Source organism: Pyxicephalus adspersus, chromosome 4 (assembly GCF_032062135.1).
Source record: "Pyxicephalus adspersus chromosome 4, UCB_Pads_2.0, whole genome shotgun sequence".
Classification (NCBI taxonomy): Eukaryota; Metazoa; Chordata; class Amphibia; order Anura; family Pyxicephalidae; genus Pyxicephalus; species Pyxicephalus adspersus.
In genome coordinates, this window is record NC_092861.1 from 43,508,071 (window position 1) to 43,514,070 (window position 6,000).

Genomic DNA, 6,000 nt, shown 5'->3' on the forward strand with positions numbered 1-6,000 from the left:
AAGATTTGTCTTATGGCCATGGCCACAGCAGCATGCACATCTGGTTGCCTACAGTGCGATTTGTTTCCCATCAAGCTTATGCTTTGCAGCCTGAAAAGGCCCCAACTTTTCTAGTGCTGCATCTGAAACAATGGCCCTGATTTATTAAACCTCCCTAATGGCTGGTAGGATACACTTTCATCAGTGAAGCTAGGTGATCCAGCAAACCTGGAATGGATCTGTTCCAGGATTCAAAACATTTGCTAGCGAATGACTTTGAAGACATCCATTGCAGATGTGTTGCATTACCCAGCTTCACTGATGAAAGTGTATCCTCTCCAGCCTAGGAGAGCTTTAAAACCAGGGCCATAGTTTCAGCACAATAGGACGCAATTGTCAGCAAGTGATTGATCTGATTACTCTAATTTATTAAGATTAGCCCCCAAAAGTTCAACCAGAAATAAAAAAATAGCTGCTAGCAAGACTTGATCTAACATGATTAAGCCAGGAAATGCCACATACCAGATATCATAGGAATCTCACCAGACAATACCGCTTGAATCCCATTAAATCTTAATTGGGCAAATTTGTCTATTTTTTAACTTCAGAGATGGTAATTTCCAAATATACAACACTGGACAATTCCAATTAAAAAGATATCTACAAAATGAGAACAAAAATTATAACAAAATAGCTGAACAACCTAACATTATATGAGCTACATTTACTTTTTTTAAATATATGTTACTTTTATTTGTTTACATTCAGTCATTCCTAAGACAACAATACTGAACCTTTCACAAATCTCTTGGAAATTCAGCATTTGTCTGAGGACTTTTCAAGATACAGATATATAAGAAGAACAATAACAACATCAACCCCAGCATTATTATTTAAATGTATACCTATCACAAATGTCACTGGCAATGTGCCTGGACATTTTTTTTCCTAGATTTTTCCTCTGAGTAGCCGAAATAACATACCGATGGTGACTTTCACCTCCAAGTCACATGACTGCCACACAATACAAAACCTCAAACCTAGATTGTAAGCTCTTCTGGGCAGGGTCCTCTCCTCCTCCTGTGTCACTGTCTGTTTTTGTCAGTCATTTACAATCCCTATTTAATGTACAGAACTGTGTAATATGTTGGAGAGGGAAAATATATATAATATACAGTATATGTGGAATGTGCTATGGAATGTATTTCCAGCATCTGAAAATATGCTAGCTGAGCCATGACAAGCCTGAAAATAAAAGTATGTTTTTCTGCATGAATTTTTAATGTGCATACTACTTAGGAATACATTTCAATGGTATGATTAAGGGACAAACAGATGTAAGATGACATAAAAAGTGTACATAATGAAGGTCTGAACTTTTTAGTCAGTTAAATATACTTTAAATATACTAATTGGAAATGTTTTGTTTGATGAAGGTAAAAAAAAAAAAAAAAAAACTGTTCTTGTCAGAAATTCAGTGCTGTCCTCTGCACACTTTCTGTGTTATCTTATAGAGCCCTCCTAGTTCTTAACTCGAACTTCAAAATAAATAGCATAGCTTCATAGTAGTGTGGCAAATCCACAAAACATGCTGTGTGTTTTCAACCCGAAACAGGATCTAAATGTAGGGTTGTATTTTTAGCAGATCAACAGGTATATTTTTGTGCCTGCAGGGTTTTTACAAAGATATATTGTATTTTTTAGCAAACTGGGTACAGAAAACTTTTGTACTACCTGTGCCTATCTGTGCACGGAACTCAATCATTCAATGTTTGCAATTCTTTATGCTGGTGCCTGGAATTCCAATAACAAATACACATATACCTATTGCCTTCTTTCCATGACAGTATAGTGTACAAGTTTTATTTTTCACATGCTGGTTTTGACACATGAACATTGGACATTTAACACGCGAAATGGACACAGTTATATTTTATGTGATTGAATTTTTAAATTCTGCATATTCTGTATCATTTCAGGAAACAATAGAAGATTATTTGGATGTTTAGCACACAGGGCAAGCTAAGGCTACGTACACATGCAGATGAATCTGGCCCAATATGAACAGTCAACCTTGTCTCGGGCAAGAATCTGACGTGTGTACAGCCGTTACCTGACATCATTCATGGATCAATCCTGACAGATTCATGAACAACCGACAGTGAACGACCGCTGTACAAGTCAATGGAGAAAAGAACAGCAGTGTGCAGCTCGCTAGTTCTCCCCCTCTCTATATAACAGAATGGCACAGTATGTACAGCACTCCTTCATTCACTTGTCCATCCTTTCTTTGGAAACAATCACAAAATATTGTTTTCAACAACAAAAAATGAATGTATGTACGCAGCCTTGGACTATACCATACATATTACATATTTGATGGGTTCAGCTGTGCTTGGAACTGCTGTTTATTCGCTTCAGTGTGTACTGCTTACAATAAATGTGTTCTTAAAAAAAACTGCTTTGTTACAATTGCTGTGCTAGCAACTAATATTAAATAATTTCTCAAAATGTAAGGTGTGAAAAGAATTGCACTAGGGAAGTAAAATATGTTGTTTCTGTGCTAAAACGTTCTCTATGCCCCAATATTTGGGTTTTATATCCTTCAGGACATAGCAGGAAATTCAGCTTGCAGACACAGAGAAGGGGCCCAGGAAATAATCTTCAGGCTTAACCAGTGCAACAAACATATTGCAGTAACCCATAGCAATCATATTGTACTTAGGAGAAGTTAGATTAGTGAGCTGGATTTTGGTTAGTTGCTATGGAGACTGGCACTTGGAGCTTTGCTCCTTGCACTTTTTTTAAATGCAATCTCTTTATGCATCATGAAAAATAATGTACTTACTGTAGAAGTTCATGAGGATATGTTAGGTCAGCTCCACATACATCCACATCCCATGACATATATAAAAGCCTTAGGTTGTGACTGTACAGGCAATTAAATCTCAAGTTAGGAATTTAACCACTTACTAGCAGTCATCTCATTTGTAGCCCATTAAATGCAGCATGATGCCAATGACATTATTGTCAACAAGTAGTTAAATCTCTCAGTAGCCAAAAAAATTGAATTGTCTGTTCAGCCCAAGGCTTAAACCTGCGGTTTTGTGCTCCAATGTTTACAGATTGCCTTACTGACTTATGACTTCATTGTCATTTTATTGCCAAAAAGGGCCGCAAGCAATGTTACTCTAAAGCAGTGTTAGGCTACGTGCACAGGTCAGATGATTCTCATCCAATAATCGAGGTTTTATCAGACGAGAATCTGGTACAAAGCTCGTCGTCTGAAGGACCATCTTGGCAGATCCACAGAGGACGGACGATCGTAATGGAAATGAAGGGAAGAGAGCGCAGCCGCTGAATCTTTCCCCCCCTCCTCTCACCATAGAGCCGAACGGTGCTGTATGCACAGTGCTCCTTCATGCATCGTGCAGCCGTTTCTCATTGGAAAGGATCGAGAAAGATCTTTTCCAACGATAATTTTTGCATGTGTGTATGTGGACTTTCCCAACCTTTTTAACATGGGGGAGCCCCTGAAATAACTTTCAGATCTTAGGGAACTCCGCTATAATTACTATATTCGCAACTCACAGTACATAAGTGTGGTGGTAATTAGGAAGAATGTCTCTTACATTGGTGGCCATTGGGAAGAATGTCACCCTTACAGGTGGTAAAAAAAAATCATTGCTATCTAATAAACTGACCTGAGAGTCACAAACTGCTAATTGATCAAGGAACCCCTAACAACCTGGGTGGAGGAACACTGGTCTAAAGCCTTGTACAGGTGTTCCATGGTAGTAAGATGACTGTCGCTGGAAATGATCTTTCATGATCAGTTCTAATGACAAATGCAAGATCATACACTCCTAGATTTTAAGGACAGGGTCCTCTTCTCCTGTGTCACTGTCTGTATTCGTCTGTCATTTCCAACCCCTATTTAATGTACAACACTGCGTAATATGTTGGCGCTATATAAATCCTGTTTATAAATGATATTAATAATAATGTACACACAGTGCCATTCTGTTCTATGAATGAGGTGAGAAGAGATTGAGCAAGCAACACCCTGCTGTGTTCTCTTCTATAGGAGTGCACAGTGTTCGCTCACAATTGGTTTTGGGAGCCTTGTTGATTTGTGGGTGTAGTTGAGATTTAAATGCAAGTTAGACAAAGCTATATGAAGCTGGATGCATCTGCTTCTCTTTATTTGTCAGGAAAACCTCAATGTTGCAGCAGGTTATTAGTAAAGCCATACCACACAAATCACAATTAGTATTATATTATTTTACAGGAATTTTCTGTCATGTCTAGAACTCCTAATTAGGATAACCTGAGTCTTAGACACTGCTGTTACCTTTTCATTACAGTCCCATGGTAATTATTTTCCTGTTTAGTATAGGTGAGTCATTCACTTTAATGATTTGCAAAATCTGCCTGAAGTAATACATCTGTCCTTCATTCTAGTTGTCCACAAATCACACACTGCTGGTGAAGCCTGAGGCCAGCTTATGGAAAGACCTGACTGACAACTAAGTGAAAGATTACCTTGTATTCACCGGGGATGAAAAAGTAGGGCTATGCAGGTCAGGCTTTACTGTGAGATAAATGAAACAGGTGTATCGGCTCTCAGCTTACAACCTGCACACCAGTTCCCATGACATTGTCACTCTGTATTTGCTATTAAGTCCATAACCTCGTTCAACTGTCATTTCCTGTGAAGTCTAATATAATGTGCAGACACAAAATAAAGTTCCTTTTGTCTTGATCTGGTATTTGATCATTGAAAAACAAGTATCAGGGATTAATGTGGGCGAGATCAAGACTTGGGGATAGTGCAAAAGTGCACTCACCTTCTAATGCCTCCATATACTTGTGTTAGTCTTCTGATAACTGAGTTCCTGTGCACCTAAACTTGGGTTTGACACAAAGGCTTAACAGCCAATGCCCTCCTGACACTAAACCTCACCTCCTGTCATCCATATGTCAAACTTTTCACTGGGATGTAAGACCTCTGGCATTTTTTGAATAGCAGGCTGGGGGCACCAGCATAAAAGGGACTTGATTTTGACGAAAACTCTATACTGACTTTACTAAAACTTTTTTCATGATCATTCTGAGTAAAAATTAAGGACCAATACAGCTGTCCCACAATGTGGTTTAGTAATCCGTTGTGTTGAACAACCAACCACGAATGGCCACTATTGTTGGAATATTGCAGTCCCACTCAGCCCACCCTTTTCATAGAACAAGACAGAAGTTGGTATTCTTTGGACGTGTGAGCACAGGTTCCATTATTAAATTGTCACAGCAATAAAAAAAAAAAAGAAAACTGTAGGAAAAGAAGCCAAAATGCTCCTACTATAATCTGTTAACCTTAAATTACAGAATTACAAATGAATCTTATTACAACAGAAAAGTTAAAAAAGCCAGTTATAAACATGTTATAATAACGGTTTATATTCCTCCAGAACTTTACATATGACTTTTTCCTGATTACAAAGCATATCGTTATATATTTTGCTCTTTTATAAATGTTATCTATAGTTTTCATTGCCAGTTACAATAGTCTTCAGATCTCCAGTAGGCCACTGGGTTTCAAGGCTAATGATTACAAGGGTGTGTATTTATCCTAATCACATAATAAGTAAGCGCAGTCCATATGTTGCGGTGTTTAACCCATTTCAGTGGTCAAAGTTTTTTAGATCTTTCTACTGTACAAAACCAATTAAACTAAATGTGCTTGCAGACGTAGTAAATCCACCAGAGGCAACAGCCAAACTGTCCAAATCCATGACATATGGTGCTGTCTAGGTATTAAGACCTTGAACTTACAATCAATCAGCTAACCACAGTATAACCTGTTATTCTTCAACACCGATACTGGGGATGCAGACTAACTAGTATAGCATGCTCATAACATGTACAATTGCATTCAATATTAGCCTGGCTTTTAATGTCTGTAGAACAAACCTGAAAAATAGTAGCAAACCTATAATTTGCTATAAGAAATAAAAATATTAC

At 37.9% G+C, this 6,000-nt stretch overlaps 1 protein-coding gene across 5 annotated transcripts in view; it reads right to left on the bottom strand.

Moving 5' to 3' along the window:
• PLCH1 (phospholipase C eta 1) overlaps nucleotides 1-6,000 on the bottom strand; it is a 135,098-nt gene that overhangs the window by 119,210 nt on the left and 9,888 nt on the right. The gene's annotated exons all lie outside the window — the stretch shown is intronic.